Below are 17,753 nucleotides of genomic sequence, written 5' to 3' on the forward strand. Positions count from 1 at the left end.
GGCTGAATGAATGAATAGCCTTAATACGTTTTGTTCTCTGTCTCCCCCTTCTAAACTGTGGGCCCACTGTTGGGTAGGGACCGTCTCTCTATGGGGCCAACTTGGACTTCCCAAGCGCTCTGCACATGGTAGGCGCTCAATAAATACGGTTGAATGAATGAATACCGTTAATATGTTTTGTTCTCTGTCTCCCCCTTCTAGACTGTGAGCCCACTGTCGGGTAGGGACCGTCTCTATATGTTGCAAACTTGTGCTTCCCAAGCGCTTAATACAGTGCTCTGCACACAGTAAGCGCTCAATAAATACGATTGATGATGATGATGATGGTAAGCGCTCAATAAATACGGCTGAATGAATGAATAGCCTTAATATGTTTTGTTCTCTGTCTCCCCCTTCTAGACTGTGGGCCCACTGTTGGGTAGGGACCGTCTCTCTATGGGGCCAACTTGGACTTCCCAAGCGCTCTGCACACGGTAGGCGCTCAATAAATACGGTTGAATGAATGAATACCGTTAATATGTTTTGTTCTCTGTCTCCCCCTTTTAAACCGTGAGCCCACTGTCGGGTAGGGACCGTCTCTATATGTTGCAAACTTGTGCTTCCCAAGCGTTTAATACAGTGCTCTGCACACAGTAAGCGCTCAATAAATACGATTGATGATGATGATGATGGTAAGCGCTCAATAAATACGGCTGAATGAATGAATAGCCTTAATACGTTTTGTTCTCTGTCTCCCCCTTCTAGACTGTGGGCCCACTGTTGGGTAGGGACCGTCTCTCTATGGGGCCAACTTGGACTTCCCAAGCGCTCTGCACACGGTAGGCGCTCAATAAATACGGTTGAATGAATGAATACCTTTAGTATGTTTTGTTCTCTGTCTCCCCCTTTTAAACCGTGAGCCCGCTGTCGGGTAGGGACCGTCTCTATATGTTGCAAACTTGTGCTTCCCAAGCGTTTAATACAGTGCTCTGCACACAGTAAGCGCTCAATAAATACGATTGATGATGATGGTAAGCGCTCAATAAATACGGCTGAATGAATGAATAGCGTTAATATGTTTTGTTCTCTGTCTCCCCCTTCTAGACTGTGGGCCCACTGTTGGGTAGGGACCGTCTCTCTATGGGGCCAACTTGGACTTCCCAAGCGCTTAGTACAGTGCTCTGCACTCAGTAAGCGCCCAATAAATATGACTGAGTGAATGAGCAGGACGAAGGAGAATCAGCCTCTCCCTTCCTGGCGCCCTCCCGCCCTCAATCCCGTTTCCCTCATCCCAGCTCCCGTCCCCCATGAGGCCAACTCCGCTTTTCCCATGTGTGGGAAAGTTGAAGGGGCTCCCGTTTTTGGGGGTGGAAAAGGAGGCGGGAAAAAAGAGGAAGGAAAGGGCCCGGTCATGGGGGCCCCCCCCCTTCCTCCCCCGTGGCCCAGCCGGCCTCCAGCCGCGCGGCCGACCAGGCCTCAGGTGCAGCCATGTTCGGCTCCTGCTGCGGCTCCTCCATTGACAGCCCCCGCCGGGGCTCTCGCTTCGTCCTCGGCCGGCGCCTGCGCGCGCGCGCGCGGCACCCTGGGAGTCGTAGTCCGGCGCCCCGCCCCGCCCCGGCCTGCGGCCCGCTCCCGGAACTACGCTTCCCGTCGGGCGGCGCGGCGGGCGCGCGTGCGCAACAGGCGCCTCAGGAACAAAAAAAAAAAAAAAAAGGGGGGGGGGAGAGTGAGGCGGAGGAGGCTGAGAGGCTCGGAGAGCGGAGAAAGGGGCCACCGATCGAGGCGGAGAGAGCCAGGCCCTCGGGCCCGCCATGAGGCGCTGAGCGGGACGGGAAGGAGGCACGAGCTCGGCGTCTTTCTCTGCTGCCGCGACCCGCGCCCCGCCACCCCTCAACGCCCGCTCCCGTCGGACGCACCGGTGAGTCCCGGCCGCCTCATCCCTATCCCCCCCGTCCCCACACACACGGTCTCCCCCAGCCCCATCGCTCTTTTTTGGTCCCCTCAGGGGCGGGGGCGCGCCTCCGTTGGCGGGGGAGAGGAGAGAACTTCGCGCGCGGGGCGCGCGCCCCCCCCACAACGGCCGAACGGCGCGCGTGCGCGCCCGCCGCGTGCACGTGGGGCGGGCGGGGGGGTTGCGCGCGCGCGTGCGTGCGCGCCCTCGGGGCGGTCGGAGCAAGTTGGGTGAGGGGATCGTCGGGTGCGCGCGCCAGGGTGCGCGCGCAGGGGAGCCGGTTGGGGGGGGTGGGGGGGCGCTCGCGCGCGCGGCGAGGCTCAGGCTCGCTTTTCTGATTGGCTGAGGGGAGGGAGAGGGGGCGGGGCCGGAGGGGGGAAGGGGCCGGTGGGGGGGGGGGGCCTCGGTCATTCATTCATTCATTCATCATCATCAGTCGTATTTATTGAGCGCTTACTGTGTGCAGAGCACTGTGCTAAGCGCTTGGGAAGTACAAATTGGCAACATATAGAGACGGTCCCTACCCAACAGTGGGCTCGCAGTCTAGAAGGGGGAGACAAAACCAAACATACTAACAAAATAAAATAAATAGAATAGGTCATCATCATCAATCGTATTTATTGAGCGCTTGCTGTGTGCAGAGCACTGTGCTAAGCGCTTGGGAAGTACAAATTGGCAGCATCTAGAGACGGTCCCTACCCGACAGTGGGCTCACAGTCTAAAAGGGGGAGACAGAGAACAGAACCAAACATACTAACAAAATAAAATAAATAGGATAGATCATCATCATCAATCGTATTTATTGAGCGCTTGCTGTGTGCAGAGCACTGTGCTAAGCGCTTGGGAAGTACAAATTGGCAACATATAGAGACGGTCCCTACCCAGCAGTGGGCTCACAGTCTAAAAGGGGGAGACAGAGAACAGAACCAAACATACTAACAAAATAAAATAAATAGAATAGATATGTACAAGTAAAATAAATAAATAGAGTAAAAAATATGTACAAACGTGTATCCATATATACAGGTGCTGTGGGGAAGGGAAGGAGGTAAGATGGGGGGGATGGAGAGGGGGACGAGGGGGAGAGGAAGGAAGGGGCTCAGTCTGGGAAGGCCTCCTGGAGGAGGTGAGCTCTCAGCAGGGCCTTGAAGGGACCTGAGCGGCCCTCGTCCCACCCAACTCGGCCCTGGGGGGCGACGGCCAGCGAGACCGCGAGATATGTTCAAGTAAAATAAGTAGAGTAATAAATATGTACAAACATATATCCATATATACAGGTGCTGTGGGGAAGGGAAGGAGGTAAGGTGGGGGGGATGGAGAGGGGGACGAGGGGGAGAGGAAGGAAGGGGCTGAGTGTGGGAAGGCCTCCTGGAGGAGGGGAGCTCTCAGCAGGGACTTGAAGGGAGGAAGAGAGCCAGCTTGGCGGATGGGCAGAGGGATTGGGGGCATTCCAGGCCCGGGGGATGAGGTGGTCATTCACTCAGTCGTATTTATTGAGCGCTTACTATGTGCAAAGCACTGTTCTAAGCGCTGGGGGGGGGGCGGATACAGCGCTTAGAACAGTGAGCTCACTGTTGGGTAGGGACCGTCTCTAGATGTTGCCAACTTGTCCTTCCCAAGCGCTTAGTGCAGTGCTCTGCACACAGTAAGCGCTCATTAAATACGATCGATGATGATACAAGGGGATCAGGTTGTCCCACGTGGGGCCCCCAGCCTTAATCCCCATTTGTCCAGATGAGGGAACCGAGGCCCAGAGAAGTGAAGTGGCTTGCCCAAAGTCACACGGCTGACAATTGGCAGAGGCGGGATTCGAACCCATGACCTCTGACTCCAGAGCCCGGGCTCTTCCCACGGAGCCACGCCGCTTCTTTGGTCAGTCAAAGAGACTGCTTAGTTAAGCGCTTAGAGTACAGTGCTCTGCCCACAGTAAGCGCTCAATCAAGCGCTTAGTACAGTGCCTAGCACACTAAGCGCTCAGTCAAGCGCTTAGTACAGTGCTCTCCACACGGTAAGCGCTCAATAAAGACGATTGAATGAAGGGGAGGGGTTACACCCCGTGGAAAGTCAGTTGTGGGGGGTGTACTAAGGTAACGCTTAGTACAGTGCTCTGCGCATAGTAAGCGCTCAATCAAGCGCTTAGTACAGTGCCCTGCCCACGGTCAGCGCTCAATCAAGCGCTTAGTACAGTGCTCTGCCCACGGTAAGCGCTCAATCAAGCGCTTAGTACAGTGCTCTCCACACGGTAAGCGCTCAATAAAGACGATTGAATGAAGGGGAGGGGTTACACCCCGTGGAAAGTCAATTGAGGGGGGGGTGTTAGTGAGTGAGTACTAAGGTATCGCTTAGTACAGTGCTCTGCCCACGGTAAGCGCTCAGTCAAGCGCTTAGTACAGTGCTCTCCACACGGTAAGCGCTCAATAAAGACGATTGAATGAAGGGGAGGGGTTACACCCCGTGGAAAGTCAGTTGTGGGGGGTGTACTAAGGTAACGCTTAGTACAGTGCTCTGCCCACGGTAAGCGCTCAATCAAGCGCTTAGTACAGTGCCCTGCCCACGGTCAGCGCTCAATCAAGCGCTTAGTACAGTGCTCTGCCCACGGTAAGCGCTCAATCAAGCGCTTAGTACAGTGCTCTGCCCACGGTAAGCGCTCAATCAAGCGCTTAGTACAGTGCTTCCCACACGGTAAGCGCTCAATAAAGACGAGTGAATGAAGGGGAGGGGTTACACCCCGTGGAAAGTCAATTGAGGGGGGTGTGTTAGTGAGTGCTAAGGTATCGCTTTGTACAGTGCTCTGCGCATGGTAAGCGCTCAATCAAGCGCTTAGTACAGTGCTCTGCCCACGTAAGCGCTCAATCAAGCGCTTAGTACAGTGCTTCCCACACGGTAAGCGCTCAATAAAGACGATTGAATGAAAGGGAGGGGTTACACCCCGTGGAAAGTCAATTGAGGGGGGGTGTTAGTGAGTACTAAGGTATCGCTTAGTGCAGTGCTCTGCGCACGGTAAGCGCTCAATCAAGCGCTTAGTATAGTGCCTAGCACACAGTAAGCGCTCTGCCCACGGTAAGCGCTCAATCAAGCGCTTAGTACAGTGCTCTCCACACGGTAAGCGCTCAGTAAAGACGATTGAATGAAAGGGGAGGGGTTACACCCCGTGGAAAGTCAATTGAGGGGGGGTGTTAGTGAGTGCTGAGGTATCGCTTTGTACAGTGCTCTGCGCACGGTAAGCGCTCATTCAAGCGCTTAGTACAGTGCCTAGCACACAGTAAGCGCTCAATCAAGCGCTTAGTACAGTGCTCTGCCCACGGTAAGCGCTCATTAAAGACGATTGAATGAAGGGGAGGGGTTACACCCGCTGGAAATTGAGGGGTGTTGTTAGTGAGTGAGTATTAAGGTATCGCTTAGTACAGTGCTCTGCACATAGTAAGTACTCAATCAAGCGCATAGTACAGTGCCTAGCACACAGTAAGCGCTCAATCAAGTGCTCAGTACAATTGACAATTGAATGAAGGGGAGGGGTTACACCCGCTGGAAAGTCAATGGGGGGGAGGGGTCAGTGAGTGAGTGTGCTAAGTTAAGCGCGTAGTAGAGTGCTCTGCGCACAGTAAGCGCTCAAGCGCTTAGTACAGTGCCTAGCACACAGTAAGCGCTCCATAAATACGATTGAGTGAATGAATGTGTGTGTTGGGGGGCCGGAGAGCCTTTGTCAGTCAAGGAGACTGCTTGGTTAAGCGCTTAGTACAGTGCTCTGCCCACTGTAAGCGCCCAATAAAGACGATTGAATGAAAGGGAGGGGTTACACCCCGTGGAAAGTCAATTGAGGGGGGGGTGTTAGTGAGTACTAAGGTATCGCTTAGTACAGTGCTCTGCGCACAGTAAGCGCTCAATCAAGCGCTTAGTACAGTGCCTAGCACACAGTAAGCGCTCCATATATACGAATGAATGTGTGTGTGTGTGTGTGTGTGTGTGTGTTGGAGGGAGGGGAGCCTTTGTCAGTCAAGGAGACTGCTTAGTTAAGCGCTTAGTACAGTGCTCTGCCCACAGTGAGCGCCCAATAAAGGCGATTGAATGAAAGGGAGGGGTTACACCGCGTGGAAAGTCAATTGAGGGGGGGTGTTAGTGAGTGAGTACTAAGGTATCGCTTAGTACAGTGCTCTGCGCACGGTAAGCGCTCCATATATACGATTGAATGAATGTGTGTGTGTGTGTTGGGGGGGCGGGGGGCCTTTGTCCGTCAAGGAGATTGCTTAGTTAAGCGCGTAGTACAGTGCTCTGCACACGGTAAGCGCTCAATAAAGACGATTAATGAAGGGGAGGGGTTACACCCGGTGGAAAGTCAATTGAGGGGGTGTTAATGAGTGAGTGTACTAAGTTAAGCGCTTAGTGCAGTGCTCTGCCCACAGTAAGCGCTCAATCAAGCGCTTAATACAGTGCTCTGCACGCAGAAAGCGCGCAATAAAGACGATTGAATGAAGGGGAGGGGTTACACCCCGTAGAAAGTCAACTGAGGGGGGGTGTTAGTGAGTGAGTACTAAGGTATCGCTTACTACAGTGCCCAGTGCCCAGTCGGTGTTCAATCAAGCGCTCATTACAGTGCCTAGCACACAGTAAGCGCTCCATATATACGATTGAATGAACGAGTGTGTGTGTGTGTGTGTTGGGGGCGGGGAGCCTTTGTCAGTCAAGTAGGCCACTTAGTTAAGCGCGTAGTACAGTGCTCTGCACACGGTAAGCACTCAATAAAGATGATTGAATGAAGGGGAGGGGTTACACCCGGTGGAAAGTCAATTGCGGGGGTGTTAATGAGTGAGTGTACTAAGTTAAGCGCTTAGTGCAGTGCTCTGCCCACAGTAAGCGCTCAATCAAGCGCTTAATACAGTGCTCTGCACGCAGAAAGCGCGCAATAAAGACGATTGAATGAAGGGGAGGGGTTACACCCCGTGGAAAGTCAATTGAGGGGGGGTGTTAGTGAGTGAGTACTAAGGAATCGCTTACTACAGTGCTCTGCGCACAGTAGGCGCTCAATCAAGCGCTTAGTACAGTGCCTAGCACACAGTAAGCGCTCCATAAGTACGATTGAATGAATGAATGTGTGTATTGGGGGGGCGGAGAGCCTTTGTCAGTCAAGGAGACTGCTTGGTTAAGCGCCTAGTACAGTGCTCTGCACACGGTAAGCGCCCAATAAAGACGAGAGGGGTTACACCCGCTGGAAAGTCAATTCGGGGGGGGGGGGTGTTAGTGAGTGTGCTAAGTTAAGCGCGTAGTACAGTGCTCTGCGCACAGTAAGTGCTCAATCAAGCGCTTAGTACAGTGCCTAGCACACAGTAAGCGCTCCATATATACGATTGAATGAATGAGTGTGTGTGTGTGTGTTGGGGGCGGGGAGCCTTTGTCAGTCAAGGAGACTGCTTAGTTACGCGCTTAGTACAGTGCTCTGCCCACAGTAAGCGCCCAATAAAGACGATTGAATGAAAGGGAGGGGTTACACCGCGTGGAAAGTCAGTGAGGGGGGGGTGTTAGTGAGTGAGTACTAAGGTATCGCTTAGTACAGTGCTCTGCGCACAGTAAGTCTTCAATCAAGCGCTTAGTACAGTGCTCTGCACAGTCAGCGCTCCATATATACGATTGAATGAATGAATGTGTGTGTGTTGGGGGGGCGGAGAGCCTTTGTCAGTCAAGGAGACTGCTTAGCTAAGCGCGTAGTACAGTGCTCTGCACACGGTAAGCGCTCAACCAAGCGCTTAGTCCAGTGCTGTGCACACATTAAGCGCTCAGTAAAGACGATTGAATGAAGGAGAGGGGTTACACCCGGTGGAAAGACAATTGGGGGGGGGTGTTAATGAGTGAGTACTAAGTTATCGCTTAGTACAGTGCTCTGAGCACAGTAAGCGCTCAATCAAGCGCCTAGTACAGTGCTCTGCCCACAGCGCTCCATATGTACGATTGAATGAATGAATGTGTGTGTGTTGGGGGGGCGGAGAGCCTTTGTCAGTCAAGGAGACTGCTCCGTTAAGCGCCTAGTACAGTGCTCTGCACACAGTAAGCGCTCAATAAAGACGATTGAATGAAGGAGAGGGGTTACACCCGCTGGAAAGTCAAGTGGGGTGGGTGTTAGTGAGTGGGTACTAAGGTATCGCGTAGTACAGTGGTCTGCACACAGTAAGCGCTCAATCAAGCGCTTAGTACAGTGCTCTGCACACAGTAAGCACTCAATAAAGACGATTGAATGAAGGAGAGGGGTTACACCCGGTGGGAAGTCAATTGGGGGGGGTGTTAGTGAGTGAGTGTACTAAGTTAAGCGCTTAGTACAGTGCTCTGCACACAGTCAGCGCTCCATAAATACAATTGAATGAATGAATAAGTACAACTGATTGAATGAATGAATGTGTGTGTTGGGGGTGCGGGGCGCCTTTGTCAGTCAAGGAGACTGCTTAGTTAAGCGCTTAGTACAGTGCTCTGCACACAGTAAGCGCTCAATAAAGACGATTGAATGAAGGAGAGGGGTTACACCCGCTGGAAAGTGAGTGTACTAAGTTAAGCACTTAGTACAGTGCTCTGCACACAGTAAGCGCTCCATAAATACGATTGAATGAATGAATAAGTACAACTGAATGAATGTGTGTGTGTGTGTGTGTGTTGGGGGGCGGGGAGCCTTGGTCAGTCAAGGAGAGAGGTCAGACCGGGTTGAGGAATTATGGGTGAGTGATAAATTCATTCAATCGTATTTATTGAGTGCTTACTGTGTGCAGAGCACTGTACTAAGCGCTTGGGAAGTCCAAGTTGGCAACGTCTAGAGATGGTCCCTACCCAACAGCGGGCTCACAGTCTAGAAGGGGGAGACAGACAACAAAGCAAGACCTATTGACAAAATAAAATAAATAGAATAAATATGTACAAATAAAAATCAGTAAATCAATAAAAACTGGTAAATCAGTTTCGGGGGGAGATTGTGTGTGTGTGTGTTGTATATATATTTGTACGTATTTATTACTCTATTTTATTTGTACATATTTATTCTATTTTATTTTGTTAGTATGTTTGGTTTTGTTGTCTGTCTCCCCCTTCTAGACTGTGAGCCCGCTGTTGAGTAGGGACCGTCTCTATATGTTGTCAACTTGGACTTCCCAAGCGCTTAGTCCAGTGCTCCGCACACAGTAAGCGCTCAATAAATACGATTGAATGAATGAATGATCGTTTCTATACGTTGCCAACTTGCAGTTCCCAAGCGCTTAGTCCAGTGCTCTGCACACAGTAAGCGCTCAATAAATACGATTGAATGAATGAATGAATGACCGGCTCTATACGTTGTCAACTTGGACTTCCCAAGTGCTTAGTCCAGTGCTCTGCACACAGTAAGTGCCCAATAAATACGATTGAAGGAATGAATGATCGTCTCTATACGTTGCCAACTTGGACTTCCCAAGCGCTTAGTCCAGTGCTCTGCACACAGTAAGCGCTCAATAAATACGATTGAATGAATAATGACCGTCTGTATACGTTTCCAACTTGTACTTCCCAAGCGCTTAGTCCAGTGCTCTGTACACAGTAAGCGCTCAATAAATACGATTGAATGAATGAATGAATGACCGGCTGTATACGTTGCCAACTTGTACTTCCCAAGCGCTTAGTCCAGTGCTCTGCACACAGTAAGCGCTCAATAAATACGATTGAATGAATAAATGACCGTCTCTGTAGGTTGCCAACTTGGACTTCCCAAGCGCTTAGTCCAGTGCTCTGCACACAGTAAGCGCTCCATAAATACAATTGAATGAATGAATGACCGTCTCTATACGTTGCCAACTTGTACTTCCCAAGCGCTTAGTCCAGTGCTCCGCACACAGTAAGCGCTCAAAAAATACGACTGAATGAATGATCGTCTCTATACGTTGCCAACTTGTACTTCCCAAGAGCTTAGTCCAGTGCTCTGCACACAGGAAGCGCTCAATAAATACGACCGAATGAATGAACGAATGAATGGTTGGGGGGGAGGTGGGGGTGGCTTGGCCAGCCAAGGAGACGGGGATCAGATTAGGCCGAGGAATGGGCTGGGGGCGGGGAGGTTAGTAAGTGTGTGTTGGGGTGGGCAGGGCAGGGGAGAGGCTTAGGCAGTCAAGGAGAGGGATCAGACAGGCTGGGTGGAGGAGCCAGTTGCGGGGAATAAGAGAGAGAGAGAAAGAAAGAAAAGGAGGGCCCAGACCAGATAAAGGGGTCAGATTGGCCGGTTGGTCATTCATTCATTCATTCAATCGTATTTATTGAGCGGTTGGTCACGGGGTGGGTTAGAGCCAGGGCCCCCTAGGAGAGGGGGAGAAGGAGAGAGGCTTCGGCCCGGCCCACTCTATTGTTTGGGAGCCATTGCCGCCCCGGCCTGCACACCGAAGCAGCCCACAGCAGAGACCACGGGCTTGGGAGGACCCGGGTTCTAATTCCACCTCCACGAATTGCCCGCCGGGTGACCCCGGGCGAGTCACTTCCCTTCTCCGGGCCTCCGTTTCTTCGGCTGGGAGATGGACACTCAATACCCGTTCTCCCTTCCCCCATCCGCTCCGTCGCTTGGCATGAGGCCTTCCCAGACTGAGCCCCCTCCTTCCTCTCCCCCTCTCTCTTCAAAGCCCTATTGAGAGCTCACCTCCTCCAGGAGGACTTCCCAGAATGAGCCCCCTCCTTCCTCTCCCCCTCTCCCTCTCCCTTCAAAGCCCTACTGAGAGCTCACCTCCTCCAGGAGGACTTCCCAGACTGAGCCCCCTCCTTCCTCTCCCCCCTCCCTCTCCCTTCAAAGCCCTACTGAGAGCTCACCTCCTCCAGGAGGACTTCCCAGACTGAGCCCCCTCCTTCCTCTCCCCCTCTCCCTTCAAAGCCCTACTGAAAGCTCACCTCCTCCAGGAGGACTTCCCAGACTGAGCCCCCTCCTTCCTCTCTCCCTCTCCCTTCAAAGCCCTACTGAGAGCTCACCTCCTCCAGGAGGACTTCCCAGACTGGGCCCCCTCCTTCCTCTCCCCCTCCTCTCCCCCCCCCCCGCCTTACCTCCTTCCCCTCCCCACACCACCTGTATATATGTTTGTACGTATTTATTACTCTATTTTATTGGTACATATTTATTCTATTTATCTTATTTTGTTAATATGTTTTGTTTTGTTGTCTGTCTCCCCCTTCTAGACTGTGAGCCCACTGTTGGGTAGGGACCGTTTCTAGATGTGGCCAACTTGTACTTCCCAAGTGCTTAGTACGGTACTCTGTACACAGTTAGCGCTCAATAAATACGATCAAATGAATGAATTTATTTTATTTGTACATATTTATTCTATTTATTTTATTTTGTTGATATGTTTTGTTTTGTTCTGTCTCCCCCTTCTAGACTGTGAGCCCACTGTTGGGTAGGGACCATCTCTATATGTTGCCAACTTGTACTTCCCAAGTGCTTAGTACAGTGCTCTGCACACAGTAAGCGCTCAATAAATACGATTGAATTAATGAATTTATTTTATTTGTACATATTTATTCTATTTATTTTATTTTGTTAATATGTTTTGTTGTCTGTCTCCCCCTTCTAAACTGTGAGCCCGCTGTTGTGTAGGGACCGTCTCTATATGTTGCCAACTTGTACTTCCCAAGCGCTTCGTCCAGTGCTCTGCACACAGTAAGTGCTCAGTAAATACAATTGAATGAATGAATGTAGTAAGCGCTTAACGAACACCACAGTGATGATGTTGATTACTGGCCGCCCAGAGGACTTTCTCCAGGCCGCTCTCTTTGGGCCTTTTATATCCTCCGCTCTTTCGGTGTCGGATTGACTCTCTGACTGCTTCGGCCGGGGGTGGGGGGTTTGAAATAGATCTACCATCGCCCCCAGCCACGTTCAGAAGACTCTCAGAAGACCCTTTTACCTTGGCTTTTGCCGTGTTCTAAAATCTGGAGAAAGGTAATAATACTTGGAGGTAATTAGGCCGAAGACACTTAGGCCTGTTAAGACATTTGTTTAAGTGAACATCGATCACTTTTTGTAAATCATTTCGGTTAATCGGTGAGTGCCTTCTATGGGCCGAGCACTGTCGTAAGCACGATCCCCTTCCCTCTGCAGAGCATTATACTAAGCACTGGGGAGAGAAAAATCTGGAGAAGGGTAGTAATACTCGGAGATAATTCGGGCCAAGACACCTAGGCCTGTTAAGATGGCTAAATGAATGCCGATCACATTGTAAATCATTTCAATTAATCAGTGTGAGTGCTTTCTGAGCACCGTCCTAAGCATGATCCCCTGCCCTCAAGGTGCTTACGGTCTGCTCTGTGCAGAGCATCGTGTTAAGCCCCTAGGGGAGTACAAAAATGAGTAGACCTGATCCCTGCCCTTACAGATTTTATGGTCTAGCTGGGGAGATACACTTTAAAATAAAGGTAGGGAGAAGAAACACAGTATAAGGACTCATACATACGTGTTTTGCGGGGTGGGAGTGAGTACCTAAGCGCTTAGGAGGTGAGGACTCGAGTGCGAAAGTGACATAATAGGGAGGGAAAACAGGGTGGGGGGATTAGGGGAGGAAGGCTTTCAGGAAGAGATGTGATTGTAGAAGGGCAATATGAGATATATTTCTGTCTGCCCTTCTCCCCCATTAGATGGTAATCTCCTTCAGGGCAGGGAAGGGGGTGTTGGATGTACAAGCGCTTAGTACAGTGCTCTGCACACAGTAAGCGCTCAATAAATATGAACGAATGAATTTATGCTATTGGAACTCTGCCAAGCACTTAGTCTGATCAGTCATTGGATAGTATTGATTGAGTCCCTGCTGTGTTGGAAACACTTTACTCAGCATCTCGGGGAGGAGAGTTGGAAGACACAAGCTTTTTACCCTCAAGGATTTTACAATCCAGCAGGGAAGGCAGACGCAAAATAAATTACAGACAGGAGAGAAAGGCATGGAAGGAAGGATGGGGTGGATAGCGGAGTAAGTGCTTAATGGGACTCAGTTACTCAATAAATTTATCATTGATTGAGTATCAGTTGGCTTACTCCTGGGGATTTGATCCAAGGAGAAAGAGCGGGGAACTAAAAATTAAGGCTCACTTTATGCTTTTGTGCTCTGGGAAATCAATCGATGGAATTTACTGAGCGTTTACTCTCTGCAGAGCACTGTACTAAGCACCCGGGAGAGTACAGTACAACAGAGTTGGTAGATACGTCCCCTGCCCGTAAGGAGCTCACAATCTAGAGGAAAATCTAGAGGAAAATCTCCCCCTTTTAGACTGTGAGCCCACTGTTGGGTAGGGACTGTCTCTATGTGATGCCAATTTGTACTTCCCAAGCGCTTAGTACAGTGCTCTGCACATAGTAAGCGCTCAATAAATACGATTGATTGATTGATTGATTGAAAAAACAAACTTTATTATGAAGGATAAGTGGCAAACAGCATTTGTATATTTTTATTTCAATAATGAATGGATTTTTGGGGGGAGGAAGAGTTAATTAAGTTTGGTGATGGGGTGGGGGGCAGTGTGTTAGAACTGCGTATTATTACTCATCTAGAGCTGTAAATCTGTGTTCTACCAAAACATGAAACCTAGAAGGCGAGGTCCCTGCCCCAGGCTCTTATCCCATAAGGGAAGCCGTAAACAAAACCCTCCATAATGATTAAACACTTTACCTTTCACGTGTTTTTCATAATTGCAGCCACCATGCACTCTGCCACAGCTATTTATGTTAAGTAAGAAACTTCCACGCCTCATTTGCTCCCATTTCAGGAGGCCAAACAGAAATCCAAATGATGAGGCTTTCTGCGTCTATCCCGCTCTATCCCGGATGCCTTTGGGAGGGTGCTTGCCGATGGCATTTTGACCCGGGACCAGGCGTCTGTGGTGGCAACTAGTCAGAAAGAGGACTCAAGAGACTAGGATTTTGGAGGGGACAAGTCTTGTCACAGCAAGACCTGGAGGAAGAGCTGGGGAGGCAGTCCCAGCCAGGAATAACCAAGATAATAATTGTGGTTTTTGTTAAGCGCTTACTAGGTGCCAGTCACTGTACTAAGCGTCGGGGTAAATACAAAATAATCAGGTTGGACACAGTCCCTGACCCACCTAGGGCTCCCAGTGTCAATCCCCATATTACAGATGAGGTGACGAGGCACAGAGAAGTGAAGAGACTTGCCCAAAGTCACACAGCAGACAGATGGTGGAGCCGGAATTAGAACCCAGGTCCTAATGACTCTAGGCCCGGGTTCTGTCCATTAGGTCTGGCGGCTTCAACACTATAAAGATTTGTAGCTGGGTCCCTCGAGGTTCACGTGGAGGTTCTGGGAGTTGGGTTTTTTGGTTTTTTAATGGTATTTGTTTAGTGCTTACTGGGTGCCAGGAGCTCTGCTAAGCGCCGGCACAGTAACAAGGTCATCAGGTTGGGAACACAGTCCCTGTCCCACAGAGGGCTTCCAGTCTTAATCCCCATTTTGTAGATAAGGTAACTGAGGTACAGTGAAGTGACTTGCCCAAAGTCACACTGCAGACAAGCGGCAGAGACAAGAGTAGAACCCAGGTCCTCTGACGTCCAGTCTCTTTCCATTAGGCTGGGCCGCTTCTCCGAGTTCATTCTCAGAGGGGGTGGGCTTCTGATGGCAGTCCAAAATTTGTGAAATGACAGTAGTCTAGTGTAACAGTAATTGGTGACTTATTTCTCTCCAAAAGACAAGCCCTTTGAAGAAGGGAGTCTACCAACTCTGGCGTCTTGTCCTCTTCCAGGCGCTTAGTACAGCGCCCTGCACACCGTCAGTGCTCAATAAATACGACTGATTGATTATCATATCCTGCTCCTGTTGTAAACTAAAAGATATGGGTCCATTTTCCCTTTGCGGAGAAGACACTTCTTTACCGTCTGTCAGGGCTCTCCGGCTTCTCTCTCGTTTTCTTCAAAACGTGTACCTTCATCGACTGAAACTCCTCTGGCAAGGAGAAGCAGCATGGCCCAGTGGATAGAGCATGGGCCCGGGAGGCAGAAGGACCTGGGTTCTGATCCTGCCTAAGCCACTTGTCTGCTGTATGACCTTGGAAAAGTCACTTCACTTCTGTGTGCCTCCATTTCCTCTCCTGTAAAATGGGGACTAAATACCATGTTCTCCCTCCTACTTAGTTTGTGGGCACTGGGAGGGATAGGGGCTGTGTCCAACCTGATGAACCTGTAACTACAAGATCACACAGCTAATATAACAATAATAATTATTATTAAGATGAAGACGACAATGATGACGGTATTTATTAGGCACTTACTGTGTGGCCAACACTATGCGAAAGCCCTGGGGTAGATGCAAGATCATCAGGTCAGGTACCTTCTCTGACTCACCTAGGGATTACAGTCTGAGAGAGAGGGAGAGCAGGTATTTGATCCCCATTTTCCAGGAAGCTGAGGCCCAGAGAAGTCAAGTGACTTGCCCGAGGTCACACAGCAGGCAAGGGGCGGAACCCGGATCAGAAGTCAAGTCCCCTGACGCCCAGGCCCGGGCTCGTCTGTTGAAGTTGCAGTCTCAGACCTGCCTAGTTCATAGCCAGCCCAGTGGGCGAAGACCAATCCGTGGTATTTATGGAGCATTTACTGTGTGCCGAGCACTGTATTGAGCGCCTGGGAGAGACCAGAAGAGGGGAATTAAAAGCAGTATCACCCCATCTGGGATCTGCACTTTTCAGCTACTTACTAGTCTCTCCCGAAAAGTGTGGTGGACCTGAAAAATATCCTCAAGCACTCTCTTCCCTCCAGCTGGCGAGAGGTCAAACGGGTCATCACCGAGGTGGCGCGGCCACAAGTTCACCCAGCTCCAGGGCTGGTTTTTCCTGTGCCCCCAGGTAGCCCGTTGAACCGGGCGTTCTGCAAAGTTACATTTGGTCACAGCTTGGGGCCAGCTGGCAGGAGCCTATAAGATGGTGGCCAGGACTGAGCTAGCTCAGTCGATCGATCGTTGCTGTTTTATCGAGCACTTTCTGTGTGCGGAGCACTGTACTGAAGCGCTTGGGAGAGGGCGACACAACAGAGTCGGTAGACACGTAAGCTCATTGTGGGCAGGAAATGGGTCTGTTTCTTCTTATATTGAACTCTCTGAAGCGCTTAGTACAGCGTTGAGCACACAGTAAGCACGTGGTAGATACGATTGATCGAATGAATGAACGCGTGAACGTTCCCTGCCCGCAACGGGCTTCCAGTCTAGAGGAGGAGCTAGTCAACAGTCCAAGAGGGAGGGTGGCCGCTCTTTGGAGGTGGAGGTTAGGGTGGACGGTGATGGAAGTTGTCTCTCAGGTTTGTGGGGGCCCCTGCCTTGGCTCAGCTGCAGGTCTCCTCCCTCCCTACCCTTTCGCTCAGGGGACAAGGATGCTTTTGACTTTGAGATGGGTCTGCGGGACTGTTGTTCTGCAGACCTGTTTTTCTGGAGGCTTGTTCAAACCAGGGGTATTAAGGTGTCAGGAATAAATCTGTGCCTTGGGCTGTTGCTTCTGCCACCAACCCCTCTCAGGAGGCCCGGTTTAGCTCGGCTGACCCAAGCTATGACGGTACGATCTCTGTATATATCTACCGGAGGCGTTCATTGAGTGCTTACCGTGTGCAGGACATAGTAGTAAGCGCTTGGGAGAGTGTGATACAAAAGACACACGCTCCCTGCCCACGAGGAGTTCAGAATCTAGAGGGGGAGACAGGCATTAATCATTAATAGAAATCAATAAATTGCGGGGATGTGCCTAAGTGCTGGGGAGCTGAGGCCGGAGTGAATATCGAGCGCGCTTAAAGGATACAGATCCAAGCACGTAGACGATGCAGAAGGGAGAGGGAGAGGGATAATGGAGGGCTTTAGTTACGGGAGGCCTCTTCAATCAATCAGCGATATGTATTGAGTGCGTAATATGTGCAGTGCACTGTACTAAGTGATTGGGAGACAACAATACAATAGAATAAGCAGACGCGCTCTCTGCCCTGTGGAGGAGATGTGATTTTAGTAAGGTTTTGGAGGTGGGGAAGGAGTTCCTGGCCAGGCCTGCAGAAGCGTTAATGCTGTTTGGGGTCGAGCGGGGGGAAGTGTTTTGTTTACAAAAACTGTAGAAAAAAATCTGGACTTTTGCCCACGCCGCCCTCCACCTGCGCTCAAGGAAGAGCGTGTTTTCTGGAGGCTTGGTAAATTTGGGCTTCGTCTCCGCCGAGTGAAGAAAAACAGTCAGATCTTTAAGTAGCGCTTGGCATTTTCCTGACAATTGAGAAGACGGGCCGGGGCAGACCCGGGCCAGAATGTCGCGGGCTCAGGGGGCCAACAGGTACTGTGATTTGGAAGCTGAATGCTCCACCGTTCATTCATTCAGTCGTATTTATTGAGCGCTTACTGTGTGCAGAGCACTGTACTAAGTGCTTGGGAAGTACAAATTGGCAACATAGACGGTCCCTACCCAACAACGGGTTCCCAGTCTAGAAGGGGGAGACAGACAACAAAAGAAAACAAGTAGACAGGTGTCAATACCATCAGCTCTTGTCCCCCAACCTGCAGGTGAAGCGGTGGGTGAGGTGCGGGGCTCGGTTGGGATCGGATCGGACGAGGTTCCTGTTCCCTCCACCCCACTGGGCTCCCAGCAGAAGAGGGAGGGGAGAGCAAGGGGGTCTGATCCTCCCCATTTGCGCAGATGCAGAAGCTGAGACTCCAAACTCCTCTGGGTCCCACAGCAGGTCTTATCCCAGGCCCACGCTCTTTCCCCTGGGCCACACTGAAATTCCCCAAAATTTTGTTGGAATACCGGATTTTATTAGGGCCCGTTGGACTGAGCTCACTCCTGGACCGAGAGCCCTTGGGCATACACAAAGAGGGTCGAGAATGGAGACATT

At 50.8% G+C, this 17,753-nt stretch overlaps 1 protein-coding gene across 9 annotated transcripts in view; it reads left to right on the plus strand.

Annotated features, from left to right (window-relative positions):
• Positions 1-1,723: 1,723 nt before the first annotated feature.
• Positions 1,724-17,753, plus strand: part of GTF2I (general transcription factor IIi) — a 52,883-nt gene continuing 36,853 nt past the window's right edge. For all 9 annotated transcript variants that reach the window (XM_038758904.1, XM_038758907.1, XM_038758905.1 and 6 more), the window contains exon 1: positions 1,724-1,897. The gene's annotated coding sequence lies outside the window, so the exon portion shown is untranslated. The remainder of the gene's footprint in view (positions 1,898-17,753) is intronic.

The sequence above is a fragment of the Tachyglossus aculeatus genome, chromosome 17 (genome assembly GCF_015852505.1).
Source record: "Tachyglossus aculeatus isolate mTacAcu1 chromosome 17, mTacAcu1.pri, whole genome shotgun sequence".
Taxonomy (NCBI): Eukaryota; Metazoa; Chordata; class Mammalia; order Monotremata; family Tachyglossidae; genus Tachyglossus; species Tachyglossus aculeatus.